Here is a 21,650-nt window from a genome sequence, read left to right on the forward strand (position 1 = left end):
TTGTTAAGGATCCTTAAAAACAAGGAGAGGGGCTCAAAAAGTCCAAAGAGACAGAGCACCTATATAAACAAGTAAATAAAAAAGTCTCCCTTTGGACACACCAACTTCCGTTTACTCCATACACTCACAATGCCATCATGCAAATAAATTCTATATGTGGAACACCTTCATAAGAAATACTAAGAAACAATAATTTAAAAAAATATACATTTAATGAAACATCAAGATTAAAAATATCACAATGTCAAGTCAATCAATAAAAATTCATTATAAAAACATTACACTGATTTCAATGTAATTGTGAGATACAAGTCATTACCTCAAAACATATATCCTATATGAAACAATACTTGAATGTACAAAAACTTAAAAAGTAACATGGAAGGATCATAAAGGCGGCAAAGCAACTGTCCCTTTACAAAGTTAATTCAAAATAGCTGTGAACAAGGCACGGGGAAAATAGTATCAAGCCTCTGTGTAGCATGCCCAAGTTCGAATTTAACAGAAAAGTTAAGCGTCTACGTGTTTGTGTGGGACCAATTTGATAATGCCACCTTCTTCAGGACTTGAATAAATATTGTTCCTTCCTTAAGTTCAAAATGTGTATATTGGTATAAATCCTGTTGTGTGCTGAGATTAGGAAGATCTAATACCTCACGGCTAATTGTACTATAAAAGTGCTTGTGCCTCAGCATAAGAGTATAGAGGGAGTCAATTTCCTTTGTGTTCAATGACACCTCTGGACCCAAGATAAAGAGATTTTCTAATTCGGTATTTCTTGGTGATTAGTAACATCTTATTTCTGTGGCGCTATTAAACTGGTCAGCCTTGTCTAAATGATTCAAAGATTGGCTGTTGTAGGCGTACCTCTTATCAAATGAAAAAGCTGGGCTCGTGCAAGCTCCAGAAGCGCTGATATTAAACCTTCCGTGTACCGCGTATCTTCGCCAGTGATCAAAACTGATTTTTTATTTTTTTATCTTGATGTTTCATTAAATGTATATTTTTTTAATTATTGTTTCTTAGTATTACTTATGGAGGTGTTCCAAATATAGAATGTATTTGTATGATGGCACTGAGTGTATGGAGTAAACGGAAGTTGGTGTGTCCAAAGGGAGACTTTATTTAATTGTTAAGGATCCGCCCGTTACATTTATACATCAAATATGGACTGGTAATTCACAGCACATTTATAAGACATTAGTAACTGTATTGGTGTTCATGTTTTTCATATAGGTCACATTTACGTGTATTTGTTGTAATGACAAAGGTGTTATGTCAATAAGTATGGTATACTGCATAAGGTTGTCAATTTCATGACATCAATGAATGTTTTTTTATTTATATCTGTAAAAATAAGTTGCAAATGATGTGAAATAAATCACATGAACTTAGAATTGTTTTCTAAGCGCATTTACAAGTAATTTGAAATAACCTGTTCAGTCATTTTGTTGGTCCAGGTCGGATGGTGATAGAACCCAAGCCTTTCCTGTTTTCCCTGCCATCTATGCTCTGGCACTCCTGTGCAGGTCTGTACACCTTCGGATATTGTTCTGGCAGTGCATCACCGCTAGCCCTATCAAAAAGACCATCTCACTATACACTAATTTAGATTGGTGAACAATAAATCCTACACAAATAAGATTCTCCTGACATGTTGAAGAGCCCTGGAAAGGTGCTTCAGACCTCCCCATAGAACTCACAACATGCTCGATTTATGATTAGAACAGAATCCCATTCCAAACGTTCCTAAATAATCAGAAATCATCATGCAAGGACTATTCAAGAGACTACAACAGCACCCTTCAAACCAGACTCATCCACTATGGGCATTTCTTGTGATTGTGCACCGGCTGCATGCTTTCTCTGAGTAAAAAGAGACAGGTTTGGGCCTGAGAACTCACACCTGTTACAGGTTGATCCAACTTCATTGAAGTACAATTACCTCTCAAATAGAAGCCTGCAATGACAAAGCCACCAAACTGTGCCAAACCTGCTGCTTTGCCAAGTAACAGTTTAACAATAACTCACTTAAAGCCCAAAAATGCACTCCAGAATTTACTGAAAACCACCTTTACAGCCCCTCTACTGAAGAACCCCAGTGCTGATGTAGAAGACAAGGTCCTGTACATTGCACTGTATAGCATTTGGGGTGTAGATAAACTAATCAAGTCCGTACTGACTGCGCTGCTTCAATTCACATACACTCTATATGATACGATGCCACAGACATAGTCCTGCCTTCCATAATGCGATCGGAGAACAGGGTTACAGACAGTCTCTGTGGCGTAATTTGTTAGTGCTTTCAGCTACAACTGGGAAATTGGTTGTTCAAGCCCGCACAGGTACTTTAAGGTCAGACAGAAACGTATTTCAAAGTTACATTTAAGATAACTCCTCCCTTCTCTTACAGCAGAGAGTAATACGAAAGTAAAAATGATTGCAATAGGAATAATTCTCGTAATTTATTGTGATTATGCACAAAGCATTCTAGATGCAATAGGAGGCATATAGAGACAGCATGAGCAGTAACCCCTAAACTGCTAATTCTATGTAAAATCTCTAATTGTGTGTTTCACAGCTGGTCTACTGTGTGTAGTTTGTCTGCCGCAGTATTTATACAAATGTTTCCTAGGCCACTGAAAACCTGTCTAAAGTCAGGTTGCACTTACAAATGGATGAACAACTGCCTCAAGATACTGACAAACTGTACAATTATAATAAAATTGCATTTTTTATTTTTAATATTAAAAAAGAGACATAAAGAGCAAAAATAATCATTTTTAAAAAAAGACAGTGTAAAACTTACAGCTTTGTCCAGCCACCATATGGTTCTTAAAACATATTTTTTTTTAAAACATATGAATATACATCAACAAAAATCTGACAAAAATGTTCAATATAAGTAGAAACTGTGACAGTCTCATACGCCTACTTATATTGTTGAACATTTGTCAGATTTTTGTTGATGTATATTCATATGTTTTTTAAAAATATATGTTTTAGGAACCATGGAAGTCAAGTAGAAACTGCGGACCCTTGGCTTCTGCTCCCAACCCGCCTTTGCGTCATCTTCCAGGGCAAGACACAATTCTTCGAATTGCCCCAAGGTGCCTGGGCATGGTCAATGGAGGGGCAACCCCACATGGGTCCCAAAGGAACCTGTCTCACGCGTCCTCGGGACTCCAGCCCGCACAGCCTCGATCCCCCAAGCAGCAGCGCCAGAGGCGTACACATTCCAGCAGGAGGCGTCAATCCCACAAAGAGGCATATGGGTCATCGAGCCTGGCAGCCAACAGGCTTGGAGGCTCCCCGTCTCGCCACAGACATTACTCGGCCAGTGGCTCACCCAGGAAACCTTTCACTGAGCTGCCGGGAGTTGGCGGCCGCAGACTCGGACTTGTCCCATAGCCCCACACACTGAACCTATGTAGATGAAACCCTGGTCTGGGGGGGTTGATACTGCCTCTCAGTGTGACACGATGGGACTGTGAGTGGAGGTGCGGGGTCGCCTTCAGTGGCCACCATGGACGAAAACCCAGCCGGCATTGTAAAGCGACTATCTGCCTACCCAAGGTGCAGCGGCCCCCTTCAAGGACGCGTCTTCACCGATTTATTGGCAAGGCGCCACAGCAGAGTTATTGCTCCACTTCGTCTGTCCTCTGCATAGACACTGTACATCCATCTACAAGGAGGGGTCCTCCATGCAACCCAACCCGAGCATTCTAGTTTGGTTCCTATTTGCTGCAGTTGGGACGACAGATGCTGCAGTTCCCAAAGGGAAGGGGGTAGGGAAAGGCGAAGGGACCGTTGTCCCATTGTTGACGTTTTACTGTATTGCTACACCAGCACTATTGATGCACACTACGATATTAGCATGTATCACTTGCAAAGCGCAATGACACTGGTTATCCCGCGCCAGACCCCATATGCACCCACCGCTATCCAGGGTGCAGCAAGCCATCAATCCAACCAACGGCCTCCATGACCGACAAACATTCCGGGAGCTTCCCTCCGCACACTGGATTGGAATGTTAATGGGCTCCTAGACAGAGTTAAAAGAACGACTGCCCTGCGCTATGCCCTGCGCTATGCCCAACGTCTATACATTGATGTACTCCTGCTCCATCTGGTGGGGAACCACTGCCCCATCCTAGCACGCTATGGGTACGATAGAATATGGCACTCAGGGTTTGCCCGGGGCTCCTTAATCTTGTGTCAATCTACTCGCCCCCATCAATGATCACAACGACCAAGGAGCGCTCCACTGATCTTCTCACCTCCCTGCCTCTGGGTACCAAAATAGTGGGGGGGGGACTAACGAGGTTTCCAACCCACACCTCGACACTGCAGGCCCACCACCCACCTCTAGAATTACTCACAATATTAAATAGTACTAAATAATTACTTATTGTTGTTTGTATACATTGGACATTTCAAGACAGAACACTTTGTATGAATAAATCAACAAGTTAGAGTGCCGAGGTTATATCTATATATTGTATAAATACTGGGTTTGTGAAAACCGCAGTAAGTAGACACCTGAGGTAGTGAGGTGTTTGTGTCTAACCTCGATGGGTACCAATATTACATAACAAGCATTAGGCGACACTAGGAATGATGTGCTACCATTGAAACCACCACTGCCATTTGTATATTGCAGTTTCCAACCCACACCTCGACACTGCAGGCCCACCACCCACCTCTAGAATTACTCAGGCCAAGGAATTAATGAATTGGGCCGACTCCTTGGGCCTGTGCGATGTGTGGCGAATCTGGCACCCTCAAACCAGACAGTTCACTCACACATCTGTGGCACAAAACAGTCAGGCACGCATAGATGCTATATTTGTCCCATCCACTGATTGCCAAAGAATTCAAGACATCTGTATACTTCCTATCGGTATCTCCGACCACTCGCCATAATTTCTCAGTACCGGGGCCCCTCCCCCCTCAACACGTCCAACCTAGCGGATGAATGCCTGATTCCCCCAGGAGGGAGAATTAGAAAGGTAGTGAGGGTAGAACTCCAACAATACTTCCTGGCCAGTGGCTCTGCTCCTTTTCCAGGTATCCTCTGGGAAGCTGGCAAAGCTACCATCCGGGGCTTCACCAAGGGCCAACTCAAACGTCAGCGGCAAGCCCAAGTACACCAGATCACCCTGCGCAAGCGGTGCACCTCGAGCAATACCCTCCTGATGTCTGCAACGCCGCCCAAGAGTGACAACTTGCATGCCTTCGGGATGAAATCAAACAGCTGTCACTGGAAGCCGCCAGACTCCTCTGGAGATCCTCCACAGTTAGGGTGTACAGATGGGGCGACAAGAATAGGAAGATCCTCCACAGACTAGCTACATACCCAAGTGCCAACCAGATTATCCCCAAAATTGTCTACCTGGATGGGCTAGCAAACCTTTCTACTTTGGCAATGGCCCACGCATTTGCCTCCTACTACCACACACTCTACTCGGCACGGGCCCTGAAATGTCTCTCAGACTTGCTGGGCGATGCCGTACCCGCCTCAGCACTGCTTAATCAGATGACTTGGACCTCCCCATCTACCACGTAGAAATTAATGAAGCGATAACACACCTCGTCGGGCAAAACCCCTGGCCCGGACGGGCTCCCGCAGGATTATTCTGCTGCTTGCCGTGAAAACTCTTGTCCCACACATAACCCATCTCTTCGACGAGGCCCTAGAAAAAGGCTCCTTTCTGACAGAGGCTGACATGGCCACCATTGTTGTTCTCCCTAAAACACAACCCCCATTCCCCCAGTGAGCGGACTACCACCCAATTTCTCTCAAACACTGAGGTTAAAATATTCAGCATAATGCTCGCATCAACAGCTAAGGCCCTACCTCACCATGCTGGTTCACCTTGACCAGTGCAAGTTCATGCCCCTGTGAGGGACTAGACATTGTCTTTGTCGTCTCCATTTGGCCTAGGCACACTGCCACTTGCTCACCCCCTACCTGGTTCTCCTAGTTGATGTTGAGAAGGTCTTTGATTTGGTGGACTAGCAATACCTGGGTGACGTGCTGGATAAGATGGGGTTAGGCCCCCGTTTTCGCAACCTGGCAAAGGTTCTTTATGCCCAGCCCTCAGCACGGGTGCTAGTTAACAGGGCATTATCAGAGGCCTTCCCCATTTGTAGAGGGACGAGGCAGGGGTGCCCCCTCTCGCCCCTCCTCCTTGCTTTGGCGATGGAGCCCCTCGCGATCCTGATTCATTCGGAAGACTGTATACGGGGATGGGAACGGCCCAACTCTGAGGCGGAGAAGATTGCCCTTCATGCTGACGATGTCTTCATTTTTTTTCTAGCGGAGTCTGCCAAGTCAGGCCCTCACTGTCTCCAGGTCTTACACTCCTTGGGCAGGCCTCCGGCCTATGACTTAACCCAAAGTCAGTCAGTCCTGTTCCCCCTGCATATGGCCATGGACTGCTACGACTAGCAATCCACATTACCCCTCGGGCGACAATCATTTAAATACTTAGGGATCTATGTCGCCCTGCTCCCCGACCTCGGCTGGTCCCTCAACATCATCCCGCTGATGAAAAAGGCAAAGGAAGACTTGCACAAGTGGCAAACACTCCCCCTAAATCCCCTGGGGAGGGTCACCCTGTTTAAAATGATGATTCTCCCCAGATTCCTCTACGTCCTCCAGAACATTCCCTTTTGCATTCCACAGACCTGGTTCCGGAAACTAGACAGTGTGGCTACCAAGTTCCTCTAGGGAGGTGGGAGACCCTGTATAGCTATGATCCATTGCCGGGTCCCGCCCTTTGACGGGGGCATGAGGATGACCAACTTATACTTGTATTACTTGGCCACCCGCCTCCTCACTATCCATCATTGGTTCAATGGGACGGCCCGACCCGGCCTATAGCATCGAGCTGAGCGAGCTGGGCCTGACAAAAATTCTATCCATGATGTACTGGAGTCCATACCTTCCACCCTGCCAGAGGTGACACGCACTGCCCTTCTGGCCTGGCGGGCATCACTGTGTCACGGGACACATAAGCTAACTCAGTATCCACCTCTCTGGCATGGTGCTTGGCTCCGTGTGGTTGGTGGGCAGAAGGGATTCCGCTTTTGGGACCTTATAGTGATCTCCCAACTTGGGGGATGTGTGGGCTAGTGGCCACATGCGCTCCTTCCAGGACCGTCAATCCAGGTACCTCCTACACCCATCATAATTTTATAAGTACCTGCAACTGCAGCACGCCCTTAAATCGAACATATCGGACGACAGCAGTTCCAGAATACAACCCTCCAGAAGCACAAATTATGATGGGTGACTTGGGGAAGGGGGGCATCTACCACATCTATCGTACACTAATCAACGCTCCAACAACACTAGACCGACATAGGCATGGGTGGGTCCACTGGAGGAGGAGGACTGGACTCATGGCGACTAAGATGGTCACTGCATCAGCTAGACTCCGCGTGATTCAACTGTACTCCTTGCATGCCACCTATTTAACTCCTGAACGTCTTTACAAGGCTGGCCTGTACCAAACTACCTCCTGTACACACTGCGGCCAGGACCCAGCAGATTTTTTCCATATGGTGTGGGCATGTCCCCAGCTGGCACAGTTTTAGGAGGCATTGAGAAAGAGCTTACAGAAGTCTTGGGGTGGGAAGTTCCCCATGACCCGCGACACACACTCCTGGAAATAACGAATGGGCTGGACGGGTCCAGAAATGAGAAGCTGTTTTTTAACACAGCTATGGTCGTAGCTAAGGGTGACATAGCAGCCACCTGGAAACGTCCAGTTCCACTAAGTCTCAAGAAGTGGCGGAAGGGGGTGAACTGGTGTGCTACCTAGGAAAACCCTATGCATGAAGGACAGGGCTTTCCGAAGAAATGCCACAGGGTGTGGGGCAAATGGCTGGGTATTGTGGCTTAATTCTGAATCGCCCGCTAAATGTTTATATTAAGTTGAATTCAGTGGGGTCCGGCGATATGAGATCATACATCTAACTGATTAGAGAATTTTCATTTCTATTATAATGTGCTGATTTGCTGGTCTTTGTTCTCTTGGGAAAAATCAATAAAATGGTTTATCAAAAAAAAACACAAATATGATTAAAAAAATAGGGGGTGCGACAATAAATGGAGAAAGGCGTGGAAATGAGGCAGGCGCTGCCTAGGCGAGACATAAAAAGGCAAAATAACCTGAAAAAATTAATGAGGGAAGAATATGAAATGAAAGGACTAATAAAAGCAGAAACTAGTAAACCATATTTGCCACTGAAGCAGACTGGTAGATGTACACAAAGTAAGACCCAATCACTAAAGCGGGCTGACAATCGGCTGTATGGTGTAGTGCATATAACAATATGAATGATTCTTGAATGAACCATTACCATTTTTATAATTATTTTTTAGGCGAATAGGAGCTAGATAAACACTCAAGTTAAGCTCTAGATCTGGCTCTAAGCCAGACCTTAAAAAAGGGGGGGGGGGGGGGGGGTGGAAGGGCGAATACTGGCATGAGAAAGTTTAAAATTAACAAAAAGGTACCACTGAAGAATTATTCTTTGTTTTTAATTATTTGATTTAAATTTTATATAGCATGACATCTGTCTATGGATATCTTGGAGATGTCTTTATCAAGGAGACAACATAAGAATTACAGGGAAAGAGTGAAGAGCCAAGTCTTCAGCGATTTCCTGAAAGTGAGATGATTGACTTGGTTCCTCAAATCCAAAGGCATTTAGTTCCCTAGCTCATATACCAGGCTCCTGCCCCCCAGGACACTTGCCTAATAACTGGGATCTGTACCTTATTATCCGAAGCTGAACGCAACACTTGTTGATATGTACTAAGAGACTGTTTTTGAAAAACTCTGGGCCCTGCTGATGGAGAGCTCTATGTATCAGGCAGAGAGGCTTAAAAGCCACCCTCTTTTTGACACGGAGCAAGTGCAGGTTTTGCCTGGCTTTAGAGACGTGATTTAATGGTTTGTCTTAGTAAGAGCACAGACCGTGGCGTTTTGCTGCCTCTGCAGTCTTATTAGGACACCTTGCTGAGCTCCCACCTACAGGGCGCTGCAACAGTCCAATGATCTTCAATGTATGGCATAGGGGCCTCTTGCAGCCCTCTTGGCCATTAAATGCAGCCCCCCTGGTGAACAGCAGCACCAGCTGCTGTTTAGTTGCTGAGCACTAACACTTAGAAAACCATTTAAAATAAATAAGCATTTATGAACCTGCAAATAAATGCTTGCTTGTTTATTGAACATGCTTTAGACCTCCTTACACAATCCCTGACCCACCCAGACCCCTACCACCACAATGCTGGCATAAGCACAGCCCTCAGGCACACCACAGACTGTACTCTGTGCCCCCTGGGCAAATGTTTGCGAGAACCCATTCAATAGTCTAACCTTGAAAAGACTAGAGCAATGACCACTGATATTTGGAGCTCAGTCTGTAAGAAAGGGAGGCCTTTCTTGAGAATTTTCAAGATTAGAAAGCAGGATGATGTAAGGTGATGTGTCTGGTCCCTAAAGTGAGGTTGGGACACAAGGATTGTGGCCACCAGGCTCAATTCCAAAAAGAGGAATCTCGTCTGCATAGAAGAACCTTAGTTTTATCAGAGTTAACCTTCCGAGCCAGGGAGCTCATCCAGTCAATTGCTGCAACTATACATGCATTAAACCTAGCAGAGACTTCATCCATGTTATCCTCAACAGAGATCACAAAGTGGATATCCTCTGCGTAGGATACTGTGGAAAAGCCAAAATATGTAATCAACATAATCAGGGGAGACATACAAATGTTAAAAGGTGTCTGAGTGAGATGATCCTTGAGGAACACAGCGCAGTGATATAAAAGGTTCTATAGTATGCGTCTCAAGGCTAATGGTTCGCTCTCTATTGTCTAAAATGGAGGAGAACAAGCCAAGTACTGGACCGCAGACACCTAAGTCAAGTAATACTTACTTTACTAATAGTTTACTTTAGATTATTGTGACAGACCATTTTTTTTTAAGATAAGTAATACTTTATTTGATTTGGTTTAAATCATACAAAGAGCGGATTAACCGCTAGAAACACAAACACTTGCGATTTAAAATTCATGTATAAACACTAGTTAGTTGATAAAATTCCAATTAAAACATTTGATTATTAAAACATGGATAAGTAAAGGAAGATAGTACAGTTAATGCCTATTAGTCTTATGGAGTTGATCTGGCTTGAGGAGTCTGATTCTTTTGCTTATGTTTGCTTTGGAGTGAATGTCTGAGCGTTTTCTGAATCAAGTTCTATATCTTTCCTTTCTAGCGCTTTTGCAGCGAGTCTTAAAAACTTTAGTGATTTACATGCCAGTTGCACTGTTGACCCTCCTAAACATTTTATTACTGCGGATCTGCATGTCCTTATCTGCTCTTTTTTCAGCAACAGACCATATCAAAGGCCGTGGTTAGGTCCAACAGGACCACCACTACCTTTCCTCCACGGTCCAGGACATTCCTTTCCTCCACGGTCCAGGACATTCCAGTACTATGTCCTTTCCTGAAAACAAATTGGCATGGGTCTAGTATGCAATTCTGATCCAGGTAGTTGGTGAGAGCAATATTAAGATGTTTTAACATTTTGGTTAAAAAAGGGAGCCTGGCAATAGGACGATCATTTTCCTCCAAAGGGTAAAGTATGGGTTTTTTCAGAAGGGGCCGAATGGAAGTTACTTCCATTATGTGGAAAACATTCATGATGCTTGAACAGTATTGAACAGTTGTATAAGATATGGTTCAATGTAATCACCCATTTCCTAGAAAATTCGAGCAGGGCAGAGATCTGTAGGGGCACCTGACTTGATGCAGCTTAGGAGACTAGCCAAGATATCATTGGAAATTAGTTGAACACAGGATATTCCACATCACAAGGAACTGCATGTGGTGTGTCTCATGTGAGTGGTGTCCTGTTAAACTGTCTCTTTGTTCTTGAAAAAGTTTACAAGGTTTTCACACATCTCCTGGGTTGGAGAGATCGATAACGGGGTGGGGGGCGATCATTTAAGAACAGTTTTGAACAGCTCCCTAGATCAATTTGCTGAAGCCCCGAGGGGGATGTCTACATCAGATCTTACACCAGCTAAAACAATGCTCAATCTCGTAGACAGGTTTATAAAGCAAATTACATTGAACGAGGAAGGAAGTGGATGGGGAATTTCATGATGGTACTAAATGACTTAGAATTGAATTGCTGTTGGTGGATGAGCGATGGTTTGGATGGCGAAAATGATGAGGGTATTATGCGCAGAAGCAATTAAGTTGTCTTGATTTTTGCAAATAAAAAGTTAAAGTCAAAAGATTTATCGGGAATACAAAATTTGGTCAGTTGTGACTAAATAAGCGAGATTAAAGAGTTGGAAGAGCAGGTATTTTTGGTGAGAGAGTTTTGAAGTAGAGATTGTATCCACAGTTTGAGTTTTTTTGACATAGCCAGAGCAGGGGTCGGATATACACAGGGCCTAATGTGATTAGGCTGCCGCAGAGTTTAAATCACAATTATGGATTTACGATAGTTGCTGCATAGTACTTCATCTGCTGCATACTTAGCAAATTTTAGCAAACCATGATCTCCATCTTAAAATTATAGTCACTCAAAAAAAACTCCATATTGTGCGGCACAGTGTCCGACCTACTGCTGTTTATTTTTTTTGCCAGTGCTGCCCACTCAGGAGCTGGGAGTCCGGAGTCAAATCTCAGAGGAACATCCTGTGATTCTGGGCAAATCACCTAATGTCCCTGTGCCCATGAACAGGCGACTGGATACCCTCACGGGTGATAAGCTGCATTATATAATTCTACAAACTGTATTTAACTGGTATTAAATGAAACATTTGCACGTGCAGCAATAATCACTGATAAAACCGGACAGGTGCATAATACGGCCACAAAAATGTGCCTTTTTGCACTGTAATTTAACAAACACTACTACTGCATCGTAATTTCAATGGTATGCATTTTACCATTGGTGGCTTACCTACATTGAACTCCAAGGTAGGTGAGGTCCTGGTGTGTATATCCCGGCTAGCTATTATCTAGCCGCATTCAACTGTTGGGTGTGTCTCCTGATACACCTTCTGTTGGTGGGTTACCTGGCTTTACTAGGCATTTCAAAATTGGAGCGGTACATTACAATAAAGCGTAGTCCAGGTTTATGTCTTCCAGGGATAGAGATATATATATATATATATATATATATATATTATTTTTTATCTTTACGCAAGCCCATTTAAATGTGAACGTTTGCTCAGAACGGCTGTATGCTATACAAACCAAAAATAAATCTACTTTGCCCGTATCTGCTTGACTTACGCAAATGGACAGTAAAACTTACTCCCACCCCCCCCCCTCCCTTTGAAATTGTCATGAATGTTTACAGTCACTGCCCAGAATTATTTTCCATACCAGACGATCACCATAAAATAGATGCTTCAGCCGCCTTATCATCCAATTGCTATACTTTGAGTATAGATGAGGAACAACACGGCGGAATCAGTGATTACGAAATTAAGTTTTATTTGGTGATAACGGAAAGCAAGCACCTTCAATAATACAATGAAGCATGCATGCAAAGGGACAATGGGGTGGGCGTTCATATGGACTTGAAACAAAAGCAGTTATTACAGGTGAACCCAGACGGGGCACAGGAAAAGGTGCCCAGTACACATCCAAACCTTTCAAACGGAGCAACAGTGCGAAATAGCTAACGACCCAGAAGGCGTGCAGGGGAGACAGTGGCAGCTTAGACAGCACAGAGAAGAGAGACTCGTCACTACCCCCCGTACAGCATTCACTACATATAGCACCAAGCCCGTTGGAGCATATCTCCTTGGGCGCAAAAAACATAACGGAGAACTGGGTGCAAGGCCTATCTCCCCTCTTCTGTCAACATACGAAAAGAGTCACTAAAATGCGCAGCGAGGCCGCGGCCCTCTAGGAAGAACGGCGAAGATTGATGAGACCGGGCCCCTATCAAGATAGCAAGAATGCCTTCTGGGGGCGCACGGCCGAAGAAAAAAGCAAACGTTAAAAGCAGACCAGAACACACAGTGGTAGTGGGGGGGGGGGGGGGAAGACTCTGACCTGATTGAGCCTACGAACGACGACTCCGCCACAGCCGAACCCCAGCCTCGCGAGCCTACAGGAACTTCCGGTGACGCAGATGGCGTCGCACAAAGCGCGCCGGAAGAGGCTGAACTACAAGTTCCAGGAAGCGCCACTGTAGGAGTTGGCGCTGCCTACCATCCACTGAACACATTGATGAGACAGAAGAGCCGTGCGGGCGATATATGACAGGAAATGCTCATTATTGTCTGTATGGACTTACCTATAAATATACCATATATACATGCTTCACCGAAGTCTTCCAACAGTCGGTGGCACCCATTCAGCCACAAGGCCACCATAACGGAAAATATAGCCCTTTTACCAGGAAGGAGGGTGAGGTTTAATGCAACTGGGTGTTCCCGATAGGTAATGAAGTAAAGCATGTTTAAGGAGAGTGATACGGGTCTGCAAATAGTGGAGGAAAGTGTACGGAGGCACGTTGCATTTAAGGAAAGGGGTATCGATAAAAAATAGTTTTCACCCGCCAAATAAGAGTGAGTAGGATAAGTACATTGTATTATTCTGCACAGACCTGTGGTTACAGCGCAGACAAAAGTTTCGAAGAAACGATAAGATTTGTCAGATGCACTTTATTCACATCTTTTCACGCCCACGCCTATACAGCATCCTCCGAACCACCCAGCTCAGAAAGTTCCCCAACCAGGACAAGGACCCTAACAGGGGAGGGAAGCGGAGGAGGAAAACAAGGATATAAACACATTGATGCCAGTGTTGGATTGGGATTTAAAATCGGCCCGGACACGCAAATAAAAGTGGCCCTCATTTGCATACTGCCGTTCCACAAAATGCTGCATTGGCGAAGTTTTATAAATATAAGGGGGGAGGTGGGGTGTCTCTGACAGAGGCATTTTTTTTTAACTTTACGTAGATAAAAAAAATGCAAGGATTGGTTCACACTGGTGAAACACACCTGAAAACAAGTGAGTGATGAGTTATAACGGGGTAAAACCTAAGAACTCTCTGACCTGGGTCAGTTAATCAGGTACGTATAAAGGAGGTCGGAGTGTATTGCTTTTTTAGGCATCAAATGTCACAAATTAACATTATGTATCTTAAATCATAAAGTCCATAAATGCAGTGCATATTTTATTTAACCCCTTCCATGCTGGTGACGAACCCCAGCCGTCATGCACTACGGTGCTCGTGTGCTGATGACGGCTGGGGTTCGTCATGGCCTGCCCGTGTTCTGCCGGCGGCCGCACATGGGGAAAATCGCGGCCGCACAGAAGGGGTTAAGCACATCGTAAGCAGGATACTTAGTATCAATCAACAAGTATCAGAATTTGTGGAATCAAAGCTAAAGGCATATCAATTATTTCATTGAATCAAATAAATTGGGAGACACAAGTATGAATGAATTCAATGGTAAACTCTTCATCTAGGCGATTTAAGATTAACAAGAATTATCACACATTATTTACATTCTAGTGTATCAACGCGCTCTTAGTGAACAAGAAAAGGAGGTAGTTAGAGGGGATAGGTGTGATGGGATGTAAGTGGGGACTGGGTAAAAGTGCTGTGACCATAAAACAATCACAGTGAAATTCAGTGCAGCCTTTACAGTCTGGTTTAGATCGGTAGTTCCATACTACTCTTTAACATAGGATCTGTATTATTCCATTAGTTTCTCCTATGTTTAGAGGGATGATGTGGTCTGGTCGTCTACGTTTTGACCCCTGGTTTAAGGGTTATTGGAAACCTCATGCTGGGGTCTTCTTCAGGACACAAAGGAAACTGGAGCGGCTATAAATAATACAATTAAAATGAATGTATCGACCCACTGGGAAAAAGCATTTGTGTACTAGGACTGGGTTGGAAATAAAGTACATACTTTACGTAGGGCCAATTCAATGGCCATTAGGATAGGACCATCCTGGGTTCCTATGTTGTAGGATGTAGCCTGCAATTATTTAAAAGGATCGATGTTACAATAGGATGAAAAAGGGGATCCCTTGTGATCATAATGAGTGATAAAAATAACATGTGGGCACTTACTGGGACGCAGACGCTTTCCAATCAGTTTGTCTGTAAATTTCAAAGTAGTCGTCTGTCCACCGCTGGCCGTGGGGGTGCGTGGAGAGATTCTCTGCCCCGGTGGTTCTAAAGGGTAAGGGTGAGGACATTAGTCAGTCTGTTGAGACAGTCTGTTGCCGCATTGGAGACTTAAATGGAGTGGTCATGCCCGCAACGTGATCAGGACATGATCCACACATCAAGCTAATATAGACAGTCTTTCTAGCGTTAACAACGTAAATGGAGAGATCGTGCCTGCAACGTGATCAGGACATGATCTACAACCCAGTCTAGTATATTTAGCCAATTTGCGGTAAGGGCTAAGTATTGGTGTCTTACACCGCAAGTGACTCAGACAATATCTGGTCTCTCGTCTAGTGAGACTCGGCAAGCGCCGGTGGTTGAAAAAATCTTAAACGATATAATTTGCCAATCACAGGACAACAGGAGCGAAATTATGCAGCCAGAAGCTTAGTCTGTGAAGGAAATAGTTGCTAAATGATTCATATCTTACCTAATCAACACCGAGATGTTCACGTATGCATCTCACAGGAACGGCAGCCGATCGGTGAATGAGCCGCCTCGAGGTGCAGTCACTAGATACTGTTGGGAGGCTCGTCGTTGGACAGCCAATCACGAGACAGTACTCGATTTGGTCTAAGGGGGTGTGGGAAAAGATCCTGTATAATAAGCTATGAGCCTTGGGAAACATACAATCGGTCTGATTTTGTGTTGTTTCTTTAGTAGTGTAAAGCCTCACTCATAAAGATAAATTATGCACAGAGGGACTCGTATTGTTGTACAACCCACACCTAAGGGAAAGAGGAGTTGGTCTCTCTTCGTCTCGATCACGAGTATTCAGTTTCAGTGTATCAAAACCAAGTCCAACGTGAGGGATGTCCATTAAACATGAATACATCTATATACATAAAAACACATGATTGTTATGCATTATTACTGTATTCGATTTGGTTACATTAAGAAAACGGTTACACTTGTCCATAAAGCATCAATGCATATATATACACATAAACACATAATAGTTATGCATTATTATTGTATCTTGTGTTAGTTATAAAATCTAAATCTAGCCTGAGGGTGTGTCCCAATGAGTCACCACCTGTATTGTGGAAGCTATCATTCAGGGTTAATCAAAGCCATCTGGGCAAATGTGGCCTCCAGTTCATTTAAACCATTCTGGACGGAGTCAAAAGACTGCATCCATTTGCATTCTCTTAAATTCAGGACAGAATTCAGATTACCCCCTCGTGGTCCCAGTGTAATTTTCTCAATGATTACCCACTTCAACGATTCAGGTGTGTGAGAATTTGCTAGAAAATGTTCTACCAAGGGAGCCCCTGCCGTTTGGCATCTTATTCTACTACAATGTTGCAAAACACGGTTCTTGATTTTTTGCTTAGTTTGTCCTATGTAAATGGATCCACAAGGGCAAAAAAATGACTCCATGGCTGTTACAGTTCGTAAATGATTTCAGGGTGATGGTCAAGTTATTGTGCGTGATTGTCTTCGTTTCTAGGCATAATGCACACGCTTTGCAGTTGCTGCATTTATAGTTTCCGAGTATGATGGGTAAATTCCACATTGTTTGAATGGTGGGAGCCGGTGGGCTGTCCAGCATAGAACAAACTACGTAGTCTCTGACGCTCTTAGCTTTTTTAAAAGCGTGCATTGGCAGGTTAGGCATTTCAATAGCCTCCGATACGACATTCCAATGTTTATTTACAATCTTGTGTATTTCATTGCTCTTGCTACAGTAGGTGGTGACACAGATCATCCTGTCTTCTGAGGATTGTCGATTCTTAGGTACAAGCAAGGTTTCTCTGTTGCTAAACCACGCCCTCTTGCGTGCCCTTTTTACGAGCCTCTTGGGATAGCCTCTTTCCAGCAGTCGGGAGATGAGTTCATCCGATTCCGTAAAATAATCCTCCTTCAAGGTACAGTTCCTCCGGATACGGAGGAACTGACCAAAGGGTAAGTTGTCACGTAAGGCCCGGGTGTGGTGGCTCGAATACCTTAGCAGCGTGTTCCTTTCAGTCGGATTTCTATACAGTGTGGTATATAGAATCCCATCCCGTTCTCTGATGCTGATGTCCAAAAAGTCAATTGAATCGTTACTGCAACTGCTGGTGAATTTGATGTCCTGTGATTGGGTGTTAAGCCATTGGGTAAATGTTTCAAGTTCTTGTTGTTGTCCTGTCCATATGATGAAAATATCATCTATGTAACGACGATGCTCAGAAATTTTGTTGAGGTAGGGATTATGGGAGGAGAGAATGCAGTGTTGTTCGTAGTCACTTATGTAAAGGATCGCCAGGTCCGGGGCAAAGGCTGCCCCCATGGCCACCCCTTTGCTTTGCATGAAAAAGTTATTCTGAAATATAAAGAAGTCCTTCGTCATCACAATCTCTAATAAGTTGATTAAGAATTCTGTAGGGACCTCTGTAGGTTGTGGTCGTGATGCCAGGGCTCTTTGTATTGTTGTCAGTGCTGGTCCTTGAGGAATGCTTGTGTATAGTGACACAATATCCATTGTGACAAGTAATTGATTATCTTTGTCAAATGGTCGCTCAGCCACAAGATTGATCACCTGCATAGTGTCTCTCAGATAGGTGGGTGTTGCTTCTGCCAACGGTTTCAAAAAGACATCAATGTATTTACAAAGGGGCTCCAAAAGGGAGCCACACCCCGATATGATCGGTCGTCCAGGAGGTTTTGTAGGGTTTTTTATGGACCTTGGGTAGGACATAGATGGTCGGGATACGCGGCTGATTCGCGTTCAGATACAGGCATTCTTTTTCTGTGAGAAAACCTGCTTCTTTCCCTTTCTCCGTGATGGCAAGGATCTGGAGCCTAATCTCACTTGTCGGATTGGTTGCTATCAGCCGATAGCTCACACCATCTCTCAACTGTTCTTAAGTATATCCTTTAGGACAAGGCTCTCATAAGTTAAGATCCGGTGGTTAATCATAGCGGTAGGAAGAAGTTCTTCAGCCGAATAAGATTCGGCTGAAGAACTTCTTCCTACATAAAACATCCAACATGACTAGAGCATTCACCAGTCTACGACCACCTTCGACCTTCACACCACATACCGCTATGATTAACCACCGGATCTTAACTTATGAGAGCCTTGTCCTAAAGGATATACTTAAGATCTGTGAAAAAAGACCTTATGTGAAACACAATATCACAAAGAACGAACGTGCCGCCCTTGATGGACTGAAGAACAACAAATCGCTAGTTATCAAGCCAGCGGACAAGGGGGGAGCAATAGTCGTTATGGATGTTGATGACTATACACAAGAGATATATTCACAGTTGAGAGATGGTGTGAGCTATCGGCCGATAGCAGCCAATCCAACAAGTGAGATTAGGCTCCAGATCCTTGCCATCACGGAGAAAGGGAAGTAAGCAGGTTTTCTCACAGAAAAAGAATACCTGTATCTGAACGTGAATCAGCCGTGTATCCCGACCATCTATGTCCTACCCAAGGTCCATAAAAACCCTACAAAACCTCCAGGACGACCGATCATATCGGGGTGTGGCTCCCTTTTGGAGCCCCTTTGTAAATACATTGATGTCTTTTTGAAACCGTTGGCAGAAGCAACACCCACCTATCTGAGAGACACTATGCAGGTGATCAATCTTGTGGATCAGCGACCATTTGACAAAGATAATCAATTACTTGTCACAATGGATATTGTGTCACTATACACAAGCATTCCTCAAGGACCAGCACTGACAACAATACGAAGAGCCCTGGCATCACGACCACAACCTACAGAGGTCCCTACAGAATTCTTAATCGACTTATTAGAGATTGCGATGACGAAGAACTTCTTTATATTTCAGAATAACTTTTTCATGCAAATCAAAGGGGTGGCCATGGGGGCAGCCTTTGCCCCGGACCTGGCGATCCTTTACATGAGTGACTACGAACAACACTGCATTCTCTCCTCCCATAATCCTTACCTCAACAAAATTTCTGAGTATCGTCGTTACATAGATGATATTTTCATCATATGGACAGGACAACAACAAGAACTTGATACATTTACCCAATGGCTTAACACCCAATCAAAGGACATCAAATTCACCAGCAGTTGCAGTAACGATTCAATTGACTTTTTGGACATCAGCATCAGAGAACGGGATGGGATTCTATATACCACACTGTATAGAAAACCGACCGAAAGGAACACGCTGCTAAGGTATTCGAGCCACCACACCCGGGCCTTACGTGACAACTTACGCTTTGGTCAGTTCCTCCGTATCCGGAGGAACTGTACCTTGAAGGAGGATTATTTTACGGAATTGGATGAACTCATCTCCCGACTGCTGGAAAGAGGCTATCCCAAGAGGCTCGTAAAAGGGCACGCAAGAGGGCGTGGTTTAGCAACAGAGAAACCTTGCTTGTACCTAAGAATCGACAATCCTCAGAAGAGAGGATGATCTGTGTCACCACCTACTGTAGCAAGAGCAATGAAATACGCAAGATTGTGAATAAACATTGGAATGTCGTATCGGAGGCTATTGAAATGCCTAACCTGCCAATGCACGCTTTTAAAAAAGCTAAGAGCGTCAGAGACTACGTAGTTTGTTCTATGCTGGACAGCCCACCGGCTCCCACCATTCAAACAATGTGGAATTTACCCATCATACTCGGAAACTACAAATGCAGCAACTGCAAAGCGTGTGCATTATGCCTAGAAACGAAGACAATCACGCACAATAACTTGACCATCACCCTGAAATCATTTACGAACTGTAACAGCCATGGAGTCATCTACGCTATTTTTTGCCCCTGTGGATCCATTTACATAGGCCAAACTAAGCAAAAAATCAAGGACCGTGTTTTGCAACATTGTAGTAGAATAAGATGCCTAACGGCAGGGGCTCCCTTGGTAGAACATTTTCTTGCAAATTCTCACACACCTGAATCGTTGAAGTGGGTAATCATTGAGAAAATTACACTGGGACCACGAGGGGGTAATCTGAATTCTGTCCTGAATTTAAGAGAATGCAAATGGATGCAGTCTTTTGACTCCGTCCAGAATGGTTTAAATGAACTGGAGGCCACATTTGCCCAGATGGCTTTGATTAACCCTGAATGATAGCTTCCACAATACAGGTGGTGACTCATTGGGACACACCGTCAGGCTAGATGTAGATTTTATAACTAACACAAGATACAATAATAATGCATAACTATTATGTGTTTATGTGTATATATATGCATTGATGCTTTATGGACAAGTGTAACCGTTTTCTTAATGTAACCAAATCAAATACAGTAATAATGCATAACAATCATGTGTTTTTTATGTATATAGATGTATTCATGTTTAATGGACATCCCTCACGTTGGACTTGGTTTTGATACACTGAAACTGAATACTCGTGATCGAGACAAAGAGAGACCAACTCCTCTTTCCCTTAGGTGTGGGTTGTACAACAATATGAGTCCCTCTGTGCATAATTTATCTTTATGAGTGAGGCTTTACACTACTAAAGAAACAACACAAAATCAGACCGATTGTATGTTTCCCAAGGCTCATAGCTTATTATACAGGATCTTTTCCCACACTCCCTTAGACCAAATCGAGTACTGTCTCGTGATTGGCTGTCCAACGACGAGCCTCCCAACAGTATCTAGCGACTGCACCTCGAGGCGGCTCATTCACAGATCGGCTGCCGTTCCTGTGAGATGCATACGTGAACATCTCGGTGTTGATTAGGTAAGATATGAATCATTTAGCAACTATTTCCTTCACGGACTAAGCTTCTGGCTGCATAATTTCGCTCCTGTTGTCCTGTGATTGGCAAAATATATCGTTTAAGATTTTTTCAACCACCGGCGCTGGCCGAGTCTCACTAGACGAGAGACCAGATATTGTCTGAGTTGCGATGTAAGACACCAATACTTAGCCCTTACCGCAAATTGGCTAAATATACTAGACTGGGTTGTAGATCATGTCCTGATCACGTTGCAGGCACGATCTCTCCATTTACGTTGTTAACGCTAGAAAGACTGTCTATATTAGCTTGATGTGTGGATCATGTCCTGATCACGTTGCGGGCATGACCACTCCATTTAAGTCTCCAATGCGGCAACAGACTGTCTCAACAGACTGATTAATGTCCTTACCCTTACCCTTTAGAACCACCAGGGCAGAGAGTCTCTCCACGCACCCCCACGGCCAGCGGTGGACAGACGACTACTTTGAAATTTACAGACAAACTGATTGGAAAGCGTCTGCGTCCCAGTAAGTGCCCACATGTTATTTTTATCACTCATTATGATCACAAGGGATCCCCTTTTTCATCCTATTGTAACATCGATCCTTTTAAATAATTGCAGGCTACATCCTACAACATAGGAACCCAGGATGGTCCTATCCTAATGGCCATTGAATTGGCCCTACGTAAAGTATGTACTTTATTTCCAACCCAGTCCTAGTACACA

The 21,650-nt window shown here is 44.0% G+C and overlaps 1 protein-coding gene across 1 annotated transcript in view; it reads right to left on the reverse strand.

The window, feature by feature from the left end:
* Positions 1–13,234, reverse strand: part of LOC147692587 (RNA-binding protein 6-like) — a 1,208,024-nt gene extending 1,194,790 nt beyond the window's left edge. Inside the window, exon 1 of the mRNA XM_086938798.1 lies at positions 13,106–13,234. The gene's annotated coding sequence lies outside the window, so the exon portion shown is untranslated. The remainder of the gene's footprint in view (positions 1–13,105) is intronic.
* Between the last annotated feature and the right edge of the window lie 8,416 nt (positions 13,235–21,650).

Source organism: Lissotriton vulgaris, chromosome 9 (assembly GCF_964263255.1).
Source record: "Lissotriton vulgaris chromosome 9, aLisVul1.2, whole genome shotgun sequence".
Classification (NCBI taxonomy): domain Eukaryota; kingdom Metazoa; phylum Chordata; class Amphibia; order Caudata; family Salamandridae; genus Lissotriton; species Lissotriton vulgaris.